The sequence below is a fragment of the Tursiops truncatus genome, chromosome 14, assembly GCF_011762595.2.
Source record: "Tursiops truncatus isolate mTurTru1 chromosome 14, mTurTru1.mat.Y, whole genome shotgun sequence".
Classification (NCBI taxonomy): Eukaryota; Metazoa; Chordata; class Mammalia; order Artiodactyla; family Delphinidae; genus Tursiops; species Tursiops truncatus.
In genome coordinates, this window is record NC_047047.1 from 72,183,175 (window position 1) to 72,205,417 (window position 22,243).

The 22,243-nt window shown below is 35.5% G+C and overlaps 1 long non-coding RNA gene and 1 pseudogene across 1 annotated transcript in view; one reads left to right on the top strand and one right to left on the bottom strand.

Annotated features, from left to right (window-relative positions):
• The window catches only part of LOC101334737 (E3 ubiquitin-protein ligase Mdm2-like), a 57,145-nt pseudogene extending 55,147 nt beyond the window's left edge, over window positions 1–1,998 (bottom strand).
• The window catches only part of LOC141276403 (uncharacterized), a 265,898-nt gene that overhangs the window by 58,868 nt on the left and 184,787 nt on the right, over window positions 1–22,243 (top strand). The window contains exon 2 of the long non-coding RNA XR_012325903.1: window positions 18,618–18,684. This is a non-coding gene — a long non-coding RNA (uncharacterized lncRNA). The remainder of the gene's footprint in view (window positions 1–18,617; window positions 18,685–22,243) is intronic.

Genomic DNA, 22,243 nt, shown 5'->3' on the forward strand with positions numbered 1-22,243 from the left:
CAGTTCAATGCTGAATACAAGTGATGAAAATAGAATTTTTTGCATTATTCCCAAACTCAGAAATAATTTGTTCCATATTTCAACAGTACATGTCTTGTTTGCCTTAGGATTTTTTACATATTTTTCACCAAATTATTTTAAAGTTCCCTTTTATTCCTAGTTTGATAAGAGTTATTGCTACTGGGACTTCCCTGGTGATGCAGTGGTTAGGAATCCACGTGCCAGTGCAGGGGATATGAGTTCGATCCCTGGTCCGGGATTTAATGGACTATGTATGCTATATTCTTGTCTTGGCAATTGCAGAGGCTGAAGAAAAGAGGCACATTTGTGCAAGACCATTTCAGGCCTCTGTTTACATTATGTCCATTTACATACTATTTGCCACATGTCTACACACAATATCAGAGGAGCACAGAAATATATTCTTCCCAAATAGGTCAAAGGAAGATAGAGAATATATGCTGAACAGTAATTTAATATACCACACATACCATAAGACTGGTAAGCAGGATATCTTCAGGATCCCAGGGGTGAAAGGAAGAGCAGACATCTAGTCACTAGAGAGATTCATTGAATTAAAGGGTGAACAAATCCCACATTCAGTGATGTCACAGTTAGTGAGAGAGATTAATTGCTCTGTGAAGTTTAGGAATTAGTCATTAGTATTGGCAGTGCAGTAGGTATAATGGAATGAATGGAGTAATGCCAAATATGGATCAAATAGGCTATGTGACCTTAAGATCCAGTTATGAACCAATTTGTACCTAGTTCCTGTTCAGTTAAAAGCAATAATTATTGTCTAGTTTACATATCATATACAAAATCTATCTGTGGAGATAGACTATATATTTAGACTAAATATTTAATCATTATTTAAATAGTATATTCCTCTGATTCCAACTTTCAGCACGTACCATACCTGCATTTATTTTCTCTTCCTTTTAGCTGACAAAGAGGATTAGATTGCAAAGAGAATTTTTGTTAACCCCAGTAGATGTAGTGAAGTGTATAGTTGCAGTGATAAGAGAAAGGAAATAATGTTATAAATTAAAGTCTCACATAATTAGAAATAATTATTTAGTGTGATGGTAGATAAAATTGAGTACGTTCTGGGCTGTGATTGGGGAAATACCTCAAGCACTACTGTGCGTGTTCAATCTACATCTACCCTGGATATTTATACCAACTTTAATTATCACACTGGAGATTTATAAAGTGATTTCAGATTATATTCTTTCTCTAAGGAAAAAATAAATAAATTTGTTAAACTCTATGATGAAGACAAAACTATAGACCAATTTTCATGCAGAAGGCATAAAAGCCTAGTAGATCAATCTGCAAAATGCATTTAAAAAACAATCCACTAAGCTTCTGAGTTAAAAGGGCAATTTGGGCATAGGCTTAAATCTCCACTTCTTGTTTTTTTTTTTTTTTTTTTTTTTAATTAATTAATTTATTTATTTATGTGTTTGTTTGTTTGTTTTTGGCTGTGTTGGGTCTTCGTTTCTGCGCAAGGGCTTTCTCTAGTTGCGGCGAGCGGGGGCCACTTCTTCATTGCGGTGCGCGGGCCGCTCACTGTCGTGGCCTCTCTTGTTGCGGAGCACAGGCTCAAGACACGCAGGCTCAGCAGTTGTGGCTCACGGGCCCAGTTGCTCTGTGGCACGTGGGATCTTCCCAGACCAGGGCTCAAACCCGTGTCCCCTGCATTGGCAGGCAGATTCTCAACCACTGCACCACCAGGGAAGCCCCCTCCACTTCTTGTTTTAAACGCATAGTAATGCTATATAAAATGTATAAACACACAATACACATTAAAAACCATATTTGCATTTAATAAAAGAAAGAGAAAAATGGAAAGAAAGCACTTACTGGTGAGTGAGAGATGAGGCTGCTTTGCCCTAGGCGTTCTGATATCACCATTAGGGCCTGGAGATTAAATGCCAAAGGAATATCCACATCAGATCCATGTACCGTAGAAAGCTTGAACTCTGGATCCATGTTTACTTCTTGTAGTGAAGCTGGAGGTGAACCTCAGGGCCCCAAGCCATAGGGAATATCAGTTACATGCCCAGGAAAATATTCCTTGGTGCTGGAACTGTGAATAATTTTCCTAAGACACTACAGAATCTCTAGTAACTAAAGACAGTTTACAATCTGTTTTCGGGTAAGTGTTCCTCAGAAAGCTTTCAAAGCAGCAGTCAGAAAACTATTCATAGGGTAGTCTTTTATAAGTAGGATATATTTGCAACAGATTCCCATGGAATAAGGTTATATAGAACATATCTATTACTGGAATTAAAAAGAGAAAAACAATAATCAACAATAAAATGAAAGCCAAATAAACAAAATATGTGTGAATACAGTAAAGCAGTATTCTAAATAGTCCATGGGTTAAAACAAAGACCAAAGTAAAAATTGTTAGATGTTTGTATTGTTTTTGTTTTTTAAAAATGTTTAACTTATTCAGATTCCAGCAAAGTGGAAATTAGAAGCAAACTCATAGCCTTAAATGCATTTTAGTATTGTATGAATATTTGAAAATGAATTAGCTAATCATTATACTTAAAAACTAAAAGAATTCAACAGAATAAATTTTAAGAAAGTAAAATAAATGCAATGAAACAAGTTAAAAAATACTGAAATAAGTAGGAATAGATATATAAATAAATGAAGTAGACTTGAAGGGTCCAGAAATAAATCCATACACATATCATCAAAAACTGACTTTTCAACAAGGGAATCATGATAATTAAATGGGGGAAAGAACAGTCTTTTCAACAAATAGTGCTGAGACAACTGGATATTCACATGCAAAAAAATGGGTTTGGACCCCTATCCTACACCATATACAACGATTACCTTAAAAAGAATCAAGGACCTAAATGTAAATATAAAACAATACATTTAGAAAAAAATGGGTGCAATTTTCATAACCTTAGGTTAGGCAAAGTTTCTTTAGCTATAACACTAAAATCATAATTATAATAAGAAAAAATAAATTGAGCTGCTACAAAACTAAAAAAATTTGTGCTTCAAAGGATACAATCAAGAAAAAGACAACCAGGCTTCCCTAGTGGCGCAGTGGTTGAGAGTCCGCCTGCCGATGCAGGGGACACGGGTTCGTGCCCCGGTCTGGGAAGACCCCACATGCCGCGGAGCGGCTGGGTCCGTGAGCCATGGCCGCTGAGCCTGTGCGTCCGGCGTCCGGAGCCTGTGCTCCGCAACGGGAGAAGCCACGACAGTAACAGGAACGCGTACCGCAAAAAAAAAAAAAAAAAAAAAGAAAAAAGACAACCAACAAAATATGAAAAATAGATTTATAAACTATATATCTGTTAAGAGACTTGTATCTAGAATAAACAAAAAATTATTTCAGCTCAAAATTTTTTTTAAAATGACTCAAAAAATCAGATAAAGCATTTGAATAGACATTTCTCCAAATAATATATACAAGTGGTTGATAAGCACATGAAAAGTTTCTCAACATCATTAGTCATAGGGAAATGCAAATCAAAACCACAGTAAGATAACATTTCACACTCACAAAGACAGCTACAATCAGAGACAGGCCAGTAACAAGTGTTGGCAAAGATATTGAGATATTAGAATCTTCAAACAATGTTAATGGGAAAGCAAACTGGTGTATTCACTTTGGTAAACAGTTTGTCAGTTCCTCAAAAAATTAAACATAGAGTTGCCTTATAAACCAGAAATTTCACTCTTGGGTGTATAGCCAAGAGAATTGAAAAGATGAGTGCACACAGAAACTTGTACATGAATGTTCATAGCAGCATAATTCATAATAGCTAAAGAGTGGAAACAGCTCAAATATGTATCAACTGACAATTGAAAGATAAAATGTGGCATATCCATAAAATGGAATGTTATTTCCCATAAAAAGCAGTGAAGCACTGATACATGCTATGACTTTGATGAACCTTGAAATATCATGCTAAATGAAAGAAGCAAGTCACAAAAGATCACATATTGTATGACTCTATTTATACAAAATGTCCAGAATGGGCAAATCTATAAAGACCTAAAATAGATTAGTGCCTCAATACTATTGCTATGCTATATATCCTTGTAAAATCATTAGCCTTCAATGATAGAGGAAAAATCTTTCTTCTTAAAAATTTATAGTTTTAGTTCTTACATTTAGATATATTATTTGTTTTGAGTGGATAACTGTATGTGGCATGAGATAAGGAATTTAAGTTTTTGTGTGTGTGTTTGTTTGGTTTTGCATGTGGATATCCAATTATCCCAACACTGCTTGCTGAAAAGATTATTCTTTCTCACTGAATTGTCTTGGCCTCTGTTAAAAATTGATTAACCATAAATTTAACAGTTTATTTGTAGACTATCAATTCAACTCCATTAATCGATATGAAGATCGATATGGCCATCCGTATGCCAATACTACACTACTTAATTACTGTGGCTTTACAATATACTTGGTAATCAGGCAGCATAAGTCTCCCCAAATTTTTCTTTTTAAAGAGTTTTTGGCTACTCTGGGTCCTTTGCATTTCCATATAAAGTTTAAGATAAGCTTATCAATTACAGCAGAAAATCTTACTAAGATTTATATAAGGATTTCATAAAATCTATACATCAATTTGGAGAGAATTGCTATTTTCATATTAAGTTCTTCAATTCATGAACATGGAAAGTCTCTCCATTTATTTAGATCTGTGACAATTTCTCTCAGCAATGTTTTATGGTTTGGTAGCCAAAGCTTATACTTCCTTTATTAAATTTATTCCTAAATACTTTATTTTTATGATGTTGTTAATGGAATTGTTTTCTTGGTTTAATTTTCAGATTGTAACTAGCATATTTTGAAACATAAGTAAAACTGAATGAATGAAAACAATGAATTTAATACAATTGATACAAAGATAAATATATAATTTTTTCACTTTATGAATTTATTTTGTTATTCTAAGGCCTATATGTATATAGGTCTTCATCAAATATAATTAGACCTATTGATTTGGAGGTGCACTACACATCAATACCCTTGCAATAATGTGTTTATTTATTCTGCTTTCTTTACTTCCATGTAACTTTTGTTTTAACCCTGAATGTTTTTCCTTCTTGTATCTCTTCAAAATTATGAAAGTGTTCCATTAAAAAAAAAAAAAAGACGTATGGATAGTTTTGATTAGGCTACAGCTATATATCAATAGTTTTCTTATTTTACATGTCACTGTATCTATCATTAACCCCACTAACAGAACACCGTATCCCTTTGATTACTAAATTCACTCAAATAGGGAGAATTCTGGCTATCCTAAGTGCTTCTCCATGTCTCAACATGAAAATTTTACTTTAGAACTATTACAGGAGAACAGTTCCTCTTCTGTTTGATAAAAACCTGCACATTTAATAGGTAGAGTAGTATTTGTAAATGGAACTACCAGATAAAATGTACTGAAGAAGAACTATTTTTAGAAGTCCCAGAAAATTCTCCAACATACAATCGAATTATAGCTGATCTGGAAGTTAGTAGACTTATACTATGTATAATTCAAGAAATAACCAAAGAATTAGCTATGGTCTCAGAATCCCTATAAGCAAAAACTCCAAGTCTTAGGCAGAATATTTGGAGTAGAGCCCATAAGAGTCCAATTTAATACTTGTAACTTGTTACCTAAGCTTTCCAATATTTTAAAACTAAAGCCAAGGAAAGTCTCCAGTCAGCAGTAACCAGAAAAAAAAAATTGAGAAAGATACTAGAAAAAATATCTCTGTACCTTTGTACTAGTGCTTGTAATATGCTAAGCTAATAAAAAAAAAAAAAACTAATTTTTAAGGCTATAGATTTGTCATAGATATGCAAAGCAATTAACAAATAGTTATACCTTGCTTCTCAGTAATACCTAAACTAAACAATACACTTTGGATCAAGCTGTAGCCAAATTCTTTACTATAGTAGATTTATGTTCGGCTTTCTTTAAGACCCCTATGGATAAGCATATCCAAACAACTTAGTTGCTTTCACTTGAGAAAAAGTCAACAGTTTAACTGGAAAATTATGTTTCAAGTTATGATTTATGAAATTCTATCCTATTTCTTCAGAATCTTGTATCAAACTCAAATTCTCTGCTCCAAAATACGGATGACTACTTCTTACGTTCCATTGATCTGGACAATTTAGCACTAACTCTATCTACTGACTGATAATGACCATAGAGCTGCTCACAAAGTAAGAAAAGCTCCGATGTCTTCAAACAACTGTTTATTATCTCAGTTGTCAACTGTCATTGGAGGGAGGACATTATCTAAAGGTATATCCCATATTATTCAAAATTACTCAAGATGAGTCAACTATCTATTGTAAAAGTGGGTACCAAACATGTCTGAACCAGCAAAGCATCTTTTTTTTTTTTACTAAATAAACATCTGAGAACCAATCCAATGGAACCCAGAAAGTAAAAATACCACCACTGATCTCAAAATAATAACTCTTCAACATCCGCCTATACTGACTCTCTCTGATTAAAAACCTTATCTTTTGTAAGTAAATGAAAAGCTAGGTGTTATTCTGGGCCTATTTACTTAACAACATGGCACACATTAAGGACCCATTACTCTTAGTGACCTATCCTTAGCTCTAGTAGCCAAGGTTTATCCTTCTTACTATAAGTTTCTTGAAAATACTGCTCTATTTTGCTATGCTATATATCCTTGTAAAATCATTAGCCTTCAATGATAGAGGAACAATCTTCAGTGCCTCAAAGCAAAAGAGTGACATGTCTTATATAATTAAAAAAAAAAAAAGAAAGAAAAGTTAGATGGCATCCTATTTTCAAGTGTTGAACCAGTCCTGAATACCTAGAATAAATTCTACCTGGTCATGGTGTGTAATTCTCTCTATACATTTTTGGATATGACTTGCTAATGTTTTGTTGAGAGTATTTGCATGTATATTCATGAGAGATATTGGTCTACAGTTTTCCTTTCTCGTAATGTCTTTATCTACTTTTAGTTTTAGGGTAATGCTGGCCTTATAGAATGAATTTTAATGTTCTCTCTGTTACTATATTCTTGAAAAGATTGTGGAGAACTGGTATCACATCTTCTTTAAGTGATTGTAGAATTCACCAGTGAAACTATATGGGCCTGGTGTTTTAATGGAGAAGAAGGTTATTTATATTTGATCCAATTCATTTAATAGGTATATGCCTATTTAGACTATCTATCTTTGCTTGCGTGAGTTTTGATAGTTTGCGTCATTCAAGGAATTGGCTCATTTCATCTAGGTTATTGAATTTGTAGGCATAGAGTTGTTCAAAGTATCCTGTTATTATCCTTTTAAAGTCCATGGTATGAGTATTGATGTCTCTTCTTTCATTTCTGATATTGGTAATTTTTGTCTTTTCCATTTTTTTCTTGCTTGGCCTGGCTAGAGTTTTATCATTATATAGAGTTTATATCATATATATCAAAACAACTTTTGATTTTGTTGAAAGTCAATCAATGTAATCTATAACATCAACAAGCTAAAGAAAAAAAATCACATGATCATATCAATAGATGCAGGGGGTGGGGAGCTGGGAGGGGATGACAAAATCTGACATCCATTTATTTATGATAAAATCTTCTGGCAACTAGTAAAAAAGAAGAAAAAAAATGCTTAGGTATAAATCTAACAAAGTATATACAGGATTATATGCTGCAATGCTATGATGACATACATTAAATAAAATTTAAATAAATGGAGAGACATTCCATGTTCATGGATTCAAAGACTTAGTATTGTTAGAATGTCAATTCTTCCCAACCTGATCTATAGATTTAATGTAATCACAATCAAAATTCCAGCAAGCTATTCTGTAAGTATCAGTTAACTAAACTTAAAAGACCCAGAAGAGCCAATACGATACTAAAAAGGGACCAAAAAGTTGCAAGACTCATACTACCAGATTTCAATACTTACTGTAAAGAAATAATAATCAAGAGAGTGTGATATTGGGGAAAGAATAGATACACAGATCAATGGAACACTATAGATAACTTAGAAATATACCTAAATAAATACAGTGACTGATCTTTGAAATAGAATCAAAAGAAATTCCATGAAGAAAGGATTGGCTTTTGAACAAATGGTGCTGGAATGATTAGATGTCCATATGGAAAGAACAATAAAACAAAACAAAAAACCTCTCAGACATCATACCTTTTTCAGAATTTAATTAAAAATGGATCATAGACCTAAATGTAAAGTGCAAAACTATAAAATTTATAAGAGAAATGAGAAATGTCCATAAATTTGGATTTAACAGTGATTTTAGATGTGACATCAAGAGCATAGTTCATTTTAAAAATTGATGTTTGACTTTATTTAAATTAAAAAAAAACTTATGTTTTACAAAGTACACTGCTAAGAAAATGAAAGACATGCCACAAACTGGGAGAAAATATTTCCAAAACACATTCTGATAAAGGACTTGTATCCAAAATACACAAAGAATTCTTAAAGCAACAAGAAAACAAACAACTCAGTTAACAATGAGTCAAACATCCATGCAGGGACTTCTCTGGTGGTCCAGTGGTTAAGAATCTGCCTTCCAATGCAGGGGACATGGGTTCAATCCCTGGTTGGGGAAATAAGATCCCACATGCAACTAAGCCCGCGCGCCATAAGTACTGAGCCTGCCTGCCACAAGTAAGACCTGATGCAGCCAAATAAATTAAATAAATTAATTAATTAAATACTTAAAAAAAAATACAGACACTTTACCAAAAAAAGATATTTAAATAGCGTATAAGTAAGTATATGAAAATATACCCAATATAATGTCTCATTATGGAGTTTAAATTGAAATAACAATGAGATCCCACTACATACTTATTAGAATGACTAAAGTACGAACACACACAGAAAACTACCCGCACATAAGCAACATATGACGATAGAAATTGTTGGCAAGGATGCAGCACAATAGTAACACTCATAGGTTCCTGGTGGGAATGTAAACAGAATAAGAAAGCCTCTTAGGAAGACAGTTTGGCAGATTCTTACAAAGGTAAACATAAACTCAACATGTGATCCAAGAATCCTGGTATTTGGCATTTACCCATATGAGTTGAAGACTTATGTCCACACAAAAACCTGCATAAAAATGTTTATTGCAGTTTATTCATAAATTCCACCTGCTGCAAGCTGGAAGCAACCAAGGTGTTCTGCAACGAGCGATTGCAGAGGTGATTGCAGACATACCTCACCTGAGGTATGTCTAGTCAATGAAATATTATCCTGTCATAAAAAAGAAATGAGCTGTCGAGCCACGAAAAACATGGATGGATCTTAAACGCATATTGCTAAGTGAAGTCGTAAAAGGCTACATATGACATTCTGGAAATAGGAAAACTATAATGCTGGTAGATGTTAGTGATTTTAAGACTTTAGGGTTTAGGAGAGAAGGTTGAATTGATGAAGCACAGGAGATTATTTTAGGGCAATGACACTATTCTGTGTGATACTATAACATTAATTATATGTTACTATGTATTTCACAGCCTATAAAACTTTACAGTAGAAAGAATGAAACTTAATGCATGCAAATTGAAAAGAAAATATATTTATGCAGAGGATCCTAAAATGGAAAGTTGAATGTGACAGAATTATCTATCTATATTACACATTTATGAAAGAACCTCCCTGAAGAGGGTAGGGGGAATAAGCAGTGACCTAAGTAACTTCAGATATGAATAGGTGAGTCTAAAGCCAAAAGGAACTGCAAATAAGCACTGCATTTTAGTTAAAAGTTGTTTCCCATGGGGTACCGGCTCATACTTCCAATACTGCTATACGTGTGTACTGGATTTGAACAATTAAGTAAATAGATGCCGAGGTAGAACCAAGGTTTCTCAGAGTTGGAACTGGAGATTACAAATAAACAAGGGATAGAGGCTACAATAATCCACATGGTAATGGATTAGAGTTGGAGACATCAGTATGAACTTAGTTTAGCAGATGGTTAACATACTGGAGTATTTATAGATCTGTGTATATACAAACATTAGTATATACAAGTATATGTTTCTGTTCTCTTAGCTAAGAGTATCTAGACTCAACTACACCCCAGTAGCCATAGCACAACAAGCACTCAGATCTTGGTTTCTAATGTCATTCTCTAATACAAAGAATCAGGACTTCTTGGAAAAATGGCTGATTCTAAGACTGAGACAAGATAGACAGATGATAGATAGTAGATTAGATAGATAATAGATAGATAGATAGACATAGAGGTATAGATGGTTGATAGATATAGATAGATACTCCTATCTTTGTCTACTATCTATCTATCCATCTATCTATCTATCATCTATCTATCATCTATCTGTCTATCTATCCATCTATCCATCTATCTATCTATCATCTGTCTATCTGTCTATCACCCTACCACCTTCCAGTGCCAGAAAACAGCACAATGATAGGAGTGCACTAAAGGGACATAGGAGCCATCAGAAAGAGCTCTTAATGGCCAATCCTGGAAAATATGGGGTACTTAAAAAAGATAGTATTGGTTGATAATTCAAATTATAAAATAAATATCCTCATGTTCATTCTGATATAAATAAGTATTTGAGTAAATAAAGAAATAGGGAGATGAGACACATCACTTACACCAAACAGTTCCAAATTATTTGTGTAGATGTTCTGCCCCTAAGGAGTTAGACTATAACTCCTCACTCTTCAAGAGTGGACTCAGCATAGTGACTCCCTTCCAAGGAGTACAGTATGGAAAGGAGGGGCAAAGAGTAACTTTACAGTGGAGAAATCTGACAAACACTAGTTCAGCCAGGTGGTCAGGTTAGCATCACTGAACTTTGTTAAGGCGTATTGACAGTATGTGCTCCTGGTATAATGTGAAGAGAACGGCACTTTACCTCTGTGATCTTTCTCCTCAGATTGTATAAACTGAGGCTAATCGTGAGTAAAACATCACAGAAATCTCAATTGAAGAACATTCTACAAAATGCTGACCTGTGCTTCTCTAAACTGTCAAGGTCATCAAAAGCAAGGAAAGTTTGAGAAACAGTCATAGTCAAGAGGAGCTTAAGGAGATGATAATAAAATGTAATATGGCTTCTAGATAGGATTCTGGAACACAAAAAGGACATTGGGTAAAAGCTGAGGGCTTTAGATAATAATAACATCAATACTCATTCATTTTCTGTAAAAAATGTACGATACTAATTTAAGATGTTCCAACAGGGGAAACTGGATGCAGGATATATGGACACTCTCTGCCCTATTTTCACAATTTTTCTGTAAATCATAAAGTGTTAAAGATGAAAAGTTTCTATGTAAAAAATCAGCAGCTTTCTGTGTAACTCCGATAGTCAATTAGAAGGTGAAATGCCATTGCTCAAGCATGGACAAAACATTATAACAACTAGAAATAAGCATTCCTAGAAAGATTTGGGTCCTAAATGAAGAAAACTACAAAAAAAAAAAAAACAAAAAACACGCACACACAGAAAAGGGGGTGGTGAATAAATAGGCAAGTATTTCACTTTTTTTTGAACAAGAACTATGAATATTACAAATGTGTTTTTTCCTGTTTTTGTTGTGGTTGTTACTCGACAGTTAAACTCTGAAGTTCCTCTGGGAGAATAAGCAGTTGAGGAATTCTGGGTCAACATGTTATATTTTACATACATGTTCAGTGTGTCTGTCATACAGACTAAAGGGAATGAGAGAGAAAGTTATAACCTAGCAAGATGTGAACAAAACTCTGGAGCCATATGCAGACTTAATGCTGAGGATAGTGTTATAGGTACTTCACAGAACTGTTACAGGTACTTCACAAAACTGGTGCTCAGCTTGTCTGAAGAGGATGAGAATCAGTAGTGGAAATAATCTCCAGAAACCTCAGGGAGGTATTGACAATGCCCTGGTCAGTTTAGAGACAGAATGCCTGCATAAACTTTAGTTAAGAACATATGTTTGTTTCTAAATGGCATAAAATCACTTCCCCGCCTTTCTTCACAGGAAAAGGATGTCATTTTATAAGGAATCAGTTTGTATAGGATCCAAACAGGGTTTTATAAACAGGTAATTTCAATGAAATTGATTTTATTTTTCCTTAAAATCACAGGCACAACAATCCCATCATCCGAAGGCCTGTTTTTCAATGGTTAGACTCTGGTGTTTTAGGTTAAAGTTTCTTCCTCTGATATCGCATAGTCTTATATTTTAAAAGTTAAAATAGATTTTCTAGATTGATTGGAGGGGAACAAAAATTAAAATATAGCCTGAAACCAAACATTTAGACTTTTAAGTTATTCTTGTTTTCTTGATTTTTTTCTTTAAAGGTGAATGGAATTGTCACTGCAGAACTGTGTTTTTTATTTGTCTCTGGAATGAACTTTGGTTAATTCCACAAAGGCTATGGAGAGCTTTTAAAGAACAAGAGAACCACGTGCCTCCAGGGACTTGCCAGCACTTGGTATTGCTTGCTTTCTGTTCCCTTTGTTTTCAATAAGAAACAAACTTTAGAATTTAAACAAGAAATGCATACTTCATTAAGTATGAGCCTGTGTGGGAAACAAAAGAAGCGAGAGACTTCCATGGCTGGAGGGGGGGGGTGGGGTGTTAACCAGTAGAGAACAACGCTGGGGTAATAAACCCCAGGACTGGATGATCCGGCTATTAAGAGGCTTGTATCCCTCAGGAGACCTTTATAGAGTATTAGAAATGGAGGTAAACATGGAAAATTAGAACCCTGTTGATTTTCCTAGACCTTGTTCATAGCCCTAAAAGACACACATGAAGTTAAACAGAAGACATGTTTTTTTAGCATCTTTGGTCAGTTCCAATCAGCAGAGGGTGAGTTGGCTTCAGTAAGGTTGCCCTGTATAGCGTGTTTATAATTTATAGCACACCTTCACATATTTGAGTTTATCTCTTTGTTCTAAATAAAATACCTCTCTTTTTCCTTGTGCTATACAAATCTTGAATTTAAACCCCTTGTCTTTATTTTTTAAGCTCCAATTTATACCTCAATCCCACCACCCATTCATCCAGTGAAACTGATATCTGAAATGTTAAGTCTACCGGCTTCTTTTCAAACTTTCTTACCTGACTTCTCCAGAAAATGTGATACCCCAACAAGGCTCTGTCATCTTAAAATGCCTCACTTAGCTTGTGAGTCATCAACCCCTCCTCTCTCTCCGGCCACTCCATTTCCATCTTATTTTCTATTTAGATCTCATTTTTACACCTTGAATTTTACATTCATAAGCTCTCATTCTTTTCCCTCGCTTTTTTATTTTCATCTGACTTCACGTATGTAACACTTAGCCACCTATGTTCTGAATCTCTACCATGAAACCAGAATTCTCCCTGTGCTCCAGAATCTTATTTCCACAACTCATAAGCATCTGTCTGCTCTACAATGTCCTGTAGACCCTTCACACTCACTGTGGTCAAAACCAACATCTTCATCTTTTCTCACAAATCTGCTGTTTTGATCTCTAAAGACATAATGTAATCATTCCACTAGAAATCATGGGGTCATCCTAGTCTCTTTCTTATACCACATTTCTCCAGCTAATTGGCCACTGAGTCCTCTTACTTTTACAATGTATACACCTCTCCAATCCGTTCTCCTTTTTCCCATTCCATCTGACAGTGCTCTGGTTCAAGTTCTTTTCTCTTAGAGTTTCCTGATCAATCTCCTCGCTTCCTCTCAGGTAGTTTTTCTAAAATGAAAACGTGTCATATGATTCTGATTCTTAATCATATGTATCTCCTTCGTGATTACAGGACAAAGTAGACTCTCTTTGTCTCGTGAACTCTTCACCTTTACAACCAGGTCCTTGGGTACCTTCAGCCTGGTCTCCACTGGACTCCAGATTTCACTTTCTGGATGTCCTCATGTACCCTAATGGTTTTTGAAGCTTCTGAGTGATGTATTTTAGAATATCATTCTCCTCAGCCTGGGAAAATGAATATTATTTCAAAGACCAATTTAAAACATTATTCAATTGGTTAAGTCTTATACAAATACCCAGTTCTCAATATTCCCCCTCCTGTGATGAATTTCATCATTCACTTCATGTGCTTTAAAAGCATTTTGTACAAACCGTTTTCACCCAGCAGTCCTCTCCCATGGTTCTGCTGTTGGAATTATATTTTCACACATCCCAGCTCTGTAATCAGCTCTGTGACCTTCCCCCAGTAATTGGAAAAAAAAAAATTGAGGTCAAAGACATTCACATGTTGTTCATCTTTGTATTCCCAGCATCTAGCAGCTTTCTGGTAACTTACAGGCGCTCAAATACACCTTAAGCGAGCATCAACTTAGGAACTCCACGTCTACTATCTAGAAGCTAACGGTAAGGCTGGGTGTGATTCACAGGGAGACAAGGTGAATCACATCCAGCCTCGTCACTAGCTTCTAGATGGTGGAATTCTAGAAAACATGGTATTTCACAGAGACCCAAAGGATATGACTCAGGCTCAGTGAATATCTCCCTATCTCAATGCAACCAGACACTTTTCCTCAGAGCTTGGAAAATTGGCTTTTCCTATTTTCCTCAAAAAAAAAAAAAAAAAAAAGTTTTGCCTTCCCACCAAGCCATCAGGTAAAAAGGATAATCTGTCTCCTTCGGCAATTCAGAATTTGAAATGGAACATATCCAAGTTCGAAAGCTATGTTTTACCTGAGTTTGAAGAAAATGACGTTAAGTGCTAGTACTATAATAATATGTTATATAAACTACATTTGTGTTATAGTTTTTACCTTTGTTATTTTATTCTTGTATTTTCTGTTTTACTTTCCCCCTTATTACCTAATTACCTTCTTATTATGAAGGAAATAGCCACAACAAGAGAACAAGCAAGCAATATTACTCAATGTAAAACAGAGACTAGAATGACTGAAATTGTAATAGTTAAATTATTAAGTGCTTGTCCCGTACCAGACTCTGTTCTAAGAACTTACAAAGTATTTTCCCTGTATAACACTTTATAAATATATTAACCTATTTAATATTTAGAATAATTCTAATGGATAAGTACTATTATTATTTCCAAGTTACAAATGAGCAACTGAGTCACAACAGAGATTAACAACAGGCCTGAGTTCAACGAGCAAGATTCAGAGCTGGGATTCTAACCCAGGCAGTTTGTTTGGCTGTGCCTTTAACCACTATGCCATACTGCTCCCTTACTGGAAAAAAGGGACAGGATATTGAGCTAAATATTAAACTTAGAACCACTGGGTATCCATACACAGATATATGATCACACAGGACATATCAAAGGTGAGGATATAAATAACTTAGAACTATTTAAAGACATTTCCCATTTATATAAATTACTTAGAAGAAACTGTAATTATCCTAGAAATAACCACTTATTAATATAGACAACTTAATCATAGTTGTTGACCCATGTGTTGTTTTTGAAAAAGACAGCAGGTTTAATTTATTAAAATTCACTGTGTAATGACCCAGAACCACATTCTAACAACAGGTGATTTAACCTGTGTAAAAATAAACCCATTGGTATTAATGAATCAAGGGATCTCAAGGCTCTGGTGTGAGGTGCAGCTCAGAACGAAAGGTCCTTTAACACTCATGCTTTATACACTGTGATTTTTCAGTCCAATTTTATCTGATATAAAGGATTTGTTAAAGGGCCAAATTAATCCTTTGTATATTTTGTGAATCATTAATTGCACCTTATTTTCTTTGTCTTGATGGGCAATTTTGGTTTGTTTTGCTTCTTACGTTCACTTCCTTCTCCTGACAAATTCATCCTAATAAGACGCTTCTGTATTTACACAGTTTAAATACCACACTAAACTTCAATGCCCTTGAGTTTGCTTCTCATACTTTGTCATCCTTACCAACTGCAGGCAGATAATTCTCTTTATGGATTAGCTGTAGCTCTACAAATGTGAGCTCACTTCAGCACGTTAAGATCCCTTTGCCTTACACCTCTTCTCCATTATTCTCTGTGGCTTTCTTTTCACCCTGAAATCTTATGTGTACCTGAAACTGCACTTTCTGCTTTTTCATGGCCTTGGTGACATATAAGGGACCTTGGTAGCTTTCTCCAGGGTCCTGTCCACAGCCCATTTTCCCCTTCTATGATATGCTGGGTGACTGTATCCAGACCCATGGTCCAACACACACAAATATGCCTGCAGTTTATACTGATAGATGTTTAGACCCACCCTTTCTAAAAAAAAATAATTTATGACTTCATCTTCAATTTCCCATTGGTTGCTCCTACCCTTAGAAAACTCACACCTCAATGGGAAAGAAAAAAGAGAAAACTGTAATTGAGAGTAATAAGAAAGCACAGAAGAGGGGCATCCAACGCTGTCTGGAGTGGTAGAAAGATTCCAGGAGGCTGATATATTGAGGATAGTAATAGGAGCCAGCCAAAGACAGCAGAAGACAAATGGTGCAAAACCACTAAAGTCAGCAGAGTGGAACTGCATAAAGCTTAGTCTGACAGCGGCAGAGTGCGTGAGAGGATAATGCAGAGAAATGTAGTTTTAAGGGGTAAGCAGGGCCAGATCATAAAAGGCTTACCCTTGGAATGCTGTTGGATAAGTGCTTTAGAAATGTAACACTTAGTGTGGCATGGAGATTAGATTTTAAAGTAGCAAGATGGGAGTCAAGAAGACCAGCCATTAATTTATTGCAGTTGTTCTCATGGTAGAGATGGATTGAATTAGGATAATTTTCTGTTAGGTTGGAGATAAGTAAATAGATTCAAGAAATAGTTTAAAATTTTAAACTAAAATAGCTTTGCAATTGGATGCCAGTTATATGGAAAAGGAGATCTCAAGGATGACATAGAGGTATATGGCTTGAGTAACCAGATACATTCCCATACATGAACATAGGAGTTTTGGTTGGAGATAGAAATTGGTATTCCATTTGAAACATGCTAAATATGGGTTTCCTATGCAACATCCAGGTGGAGATTCCCAAATGATATTTAGTTATTTGGGTTGAGAGCTCAGAATGAATATATTGGCTCAAGATGATTTTGGATTTGGGGAAGAGGTGGCATAAAGAGCATGTATAAGATCATTGGTTGATCCTGAAAAGGGGTCCTCTGAGACTGGAAGCAAGAGGGCAAAGATGCAAAGGATATAAATGTATTTGTTGTTAATGGGTACACAAGAAATTGGTATAGGTGATATCTGACCTCCTAAGTTTCTTCATGATTTAGGAACTAATAGAATCTACTGGATGTAAAATGGATGGGACGAGATGGCAGCTTGAGGATTTAAACTTTGGAATGGTACTGAAAGCGATGGAAAACAAAATTGATTAAAGCGAAGTGAGAGTTGCTGAGTCGTACAGAGGGCTGCACTGAGTGTGGAGAGCAGGGATTCACTGTGGCACTTTGGGGTGATGGGGCCCAGTTTGTGCCCACAGCCCTGAAATAAAGATGAATTTTACCAGCAGAAGCACAGCGACTACATAAACCTAAAGAACTGGTTGAGCCGCATAGCACAGGGAGATCAGCTCCTGCTTTGTGACCCCCTAGAGGGGTGGGATAGGGAGGGTGGGAGGGAGACGCAAGAGGGAGGAGATATGGGGATATATGTATATGTAAAGCTGATTCACTTTGTTATAAAGCAGAAACTAATGCACCATTGTAAAGCAATTATACTCCAGTAACAATGTTAAAAAAAACACAACTGGTTGATACTTTGCAGTATGTGCTATCATTTAAGTGTCTAATACAATCCCATAAGCTAATACTACTATCATTTCCATTTCAGAGATGAAAAATAATGATGCTTAGAGAGAGTAATTTGCTCAGGGAAACCCAGAAAATCTGTGGTGAAACCACATTATATGTGGACAAATAATTGGTTTGTTAATTTGGTGGGCTTGCTTTCCACATAAAGTGGCTTCCCTTCTGTGGGCAACACTTGCCACCAACCTCTAGACAGAGCCAATATCGATCTGAGGTGGTGACACTGACCTCGAGGCACTGGCAGGACAAGGTTGGATGTGATGACCTCTGAAGCACCCTATACATTTGAAATTCTGGCATTTAAATCCCTCCTTTAAACGCCAGTGAAAATGTTCTGGGTTTTTTTAAATTTCATTTTGTGAGATAAATTTTCAGAGGTGTCTGAAATCTTAAGTAACTTAATTGCCTTCTTCACTTATTGCTAAGATGAAAAAATGAGGTTGTTTAGTGAGGTTGTGTGTGTGTGTGCACAGAGCCAGAGATTTGACTTTTGATCTTTATTGCATTTCTTAAACTAGCTGCGCTTGGCAATTCATTTACATCAATAATTGAAAAGCCATCAGTCTTCTCTTGTCTTAAACTCCTTGCTATGCACACTAATGATATGCATGATTGGCTATTGCCATAAAAATGCACAATAAATTTTTTAAAGATAATTCAACTACAGAGAATGAATCAGTATGAACTACAATGATAACGTATGAGAGACAAACTCTCCAAAGCCACTTCAAAGCAGTTAGTACTCCTACTATGCGAAGCCCTTATTGCCTCCATTTGGACTTTTTCAGGCAGTGGTTTAGCACTTTCCTCTTTCAAAACTTGACTAAGGTACTGTGTTCTTAACCACCCTATTTTGCAGATGGCTCTAACCTGCTAATGCTGCTTTTGTTCTGTGCTTTCTGGTTTCTGCCATTTTCAGGTGTCCTGTAAGTAGAAAAGATCTGTTGTGTCTGATGTGTGTCATAAAATTGGACATGAAATATTGTGTTCTGTCCTTCGTTCAATCTTTTGTTCCTTCCTTCCTTCCTTCCTTCGTTTATTTGAATGACTTTGTCATTAAATTGATAGTAGCCTCATATGTGAGATGTTATCCATTAGAAAGCACGAATCATCATAGGAATCTCCAATAAAACCAACCCTCAGGCCAGTCAGTGCTCAGAGAGAGGTGTGATGTCTAAACTGAATGAAGTTATGCTGGGCCCTATGCATGAGATGGTTTGGCTTATTTTGTTGTAGAAAACTAAGGCAATGCTGTTTGCAGTTAATTCATCAGCCAGCAAGGAAAAAGGGTCAGAGGGCAGAAACAACTCCTTCTCCTAGCGTTGTCTGTCCTTGGCCAGGGAGAACAGTGTTGCTGTAGAGACTGAGCTTTACACGTCAACATTTTAAGTAAGGAAGGGAGTTTGACCCACACTTAACCCCCTTCTCTACATAGGTGTTTCCATAGTACATCACTGGATGTACTTCAGCAACGTGTGATCTAAATCACATCTTTGTCTCTGTGGAGATGTGGGTAACCTGATACTAATGATCCCCAGGGATTGGGTGGGCTGCAGGTCTGTTTCAGCAACAAAGATTTCCAGGTTCCACTCCACTTTGCCTCATAGCATGGATTTCTCTAGAAATGCACATCTGTAGCACATGCACGTGAGTGCGCACACACACAAACACATACACACACACTTTGGAACTCACTGTTTTGAGGTATGTGATTCACTCTCTAGAGCTGCCTTATGTGTATTTGCACAGAACTGGATCCAACAATTGTTTGTCAGAGTGAGATCAGTAACTTTTCTTCAACCTCAAAGTGATCTCTTTTTGAATTTAAGGAGCTTGAACATAGTTTATCATATTTTTGTTACCTAGCATTGTTATCATTCATGAAAGAAAGGCTCTGATTGTTATTTTAAAACTTTTTATTCTGCTCCTAATCACTGTTTGTATCCCTCTTCCTCATTAATAGATTTCCACTCTAAAGTATGTGAGGATGTCCATAAATATGCATACTGGATAGTGTTGTTTGCCATGTATAGCTTTGACTTTCATACATGTTATTGTACCTTAATCTCATTTTTTTTCTTACTTTATTTTTTAAAAGTATATTTTGGAATCTATTTATATTATATATTATGTGTAGTCCATTGCTTCTATAATATATTTCATTGGATCCATAATATATTACTAATCTATTTTCCTACTGAGTGTCCCTCAACTTTTTCTTACACTAACATACACACACAGACACGCACACACACTACAATCAACCACTTTGTACAAATCCCCTTATAGAACTTCTCGGAGCTAGGTGCTGAGGAATGGAAATGATCAGTCATAAGCTATATGCCTAGTTACTTACAGGAAGTACCTTCTGAATAATTTCCAAAATGGCTGAGGACATCGATATGGTTAATGACCCATAGTTCTTGTCTCGCCACATTTGCAGCAACAGCTGGCATCATGCACCTTTCCAAGTGTTGCTGTTCTTATGAGTGTTGCCTGGTATCTCATTATTGTTGAATTTGCATTTTTCTCATTTCAACTTAGTGTGAATTATTCTTTAGAGAAATTTCAGGTATTTTAACTTACATCCCTGTGGTTTGCTTTTGCCCATTTTTTCTGTTGGGCTTAAGCCTATTTTTCCAGTGTTAGGAACAACAAGTTTAGGGGAGACCAGAGCAGTGGTTAAAGGCAGGGACTCTGAAGTTAGACCAAGGTTCAATTCCTGGATTCACTGTTTACAGCTTATGACATTACCAAGTTGTCTAAGTTTCCACCTGTTTCTTCTGTGTGAAGTAGATAAGGTCTTAGTGAATGTTCAATGTAGTCATCTGTTTACTGTTACCACTGTATGGCCCACAGCAATCATTTGAAATCTTAACTGATATTACTTTTGTTAAAGAAAGCCCTGTATTCTCCACCCTCCCCATCCCTACCTTATGGGAAATTTTTCCAGAACCCTCAAGATAAGTGGTGACAGACTACCATCTTTATTGTTATGGTGACTTTCTTTTCCTTTTTTTGATAAAGTAATACTGTATCGAGGGTATGATTTACGTGTAATCAAATGCACAGAACTTAAATGTTCATTTCTGTTATTTTTGACAGTTTTATACGTGCATGTAACTACCACTCAAAACATTTCAAACATTTCCATCAAATCAGATAGTGCCTTTGTGCTTCCCTTCCGGTCAAACCTCTTCACGCCCACATCCCTGAGAAAATTTTTATTTTGATTACCACATAGCAGTCCTGCCTGTTCTTAGGCTTTATATAAATTGGATCATACTGAATGTGCCTGGATTCCTTTCCTCACACAATATTTTCTAATTTACTCATGTTGCTGTAATCATGAGTCATGTTGTTGCTGCATTTCTTTTCATCACTGACCAGTAGTCTATCCTATGAATATACCACAAGTAGTTTATACACCTATTGATAGGCATTGCGTTATGTCCAGTTTGGGGCCATTATGAATAAGGCTGCTAATGAAGACTTTTTATTAGAAATATGTGTGTGGGAGGGCTGTACATATGCTGTAGTATATTTTGAGAAAATACCAACTAGTGCATAGATTTAGGGTAACTGTATGTTTAACTTTATAAAAAACTGCTAAATAGTCCTCAGCATGGTTGTACCATTTTATACCCCCAGCAACAAGGTAGTATAGCTCCAGCTGTTCCACATGCTTGTCAACATTTGATATTGCCCATCTTGTTTTATTTTAGCTACCCTACTGGGTATGAAATCGTGTCTTACTGTGGTTGTAATTTGATTACCAGATGATGAATTTCCTATTCATGTGTTTCTTGGCCATTTGTATGTCTTCATTTGTGAAATATCTATTCAAATCTCTTGTGTTTTTTTGTTTACATTGGGTTATCTTTTTTGTTGTTGTTGATTTATAGGAGTTCTCTATATATTCTGTATATAGGGTCTACATTTTTAACACTGTCTTTTGATGAGAAGATATTTTAATTTCAATAAAATTCTATTTATCTTTTTTTTTTTCTTTTATGCTTTGTTCTTTGGGAGTTTGTTTTCAGTTTAAGAAATCTTTCTTATTCCGATGCCATGAAGACATTCTTTGGGATTTTTCTTTTATAAGTTTTATTGTTCTAGCAGCTATGTTTAAGATGTTTCAATCTACGAGTCATCCTGAATGCATTTTTGTGTTTGGAGGGAAGTAGGAGTCAAATTTTATTCTTTACAAATGGAATTCACGTTTTTTCAACACTCCTTTTTATTTCAAGCTTTTCTTTTCTTATTTAATTGTTTTGGTGTTGGTCAAAAGTCAACTGACTGAGTATTTATGATTGTGAACTCTCTGTTTTGTGATTGTAGACCAGTGCCACACTTTATTACCAGGGATTTATATTAATCTTGAAATAAGGTAGTATAAGTCTTTCAATTTTTTTTCCAAGATAATTTTGCCCATTTTACATATTATGCATTTGCATGTAAACTTTATAATCAGTTTGTCAATTT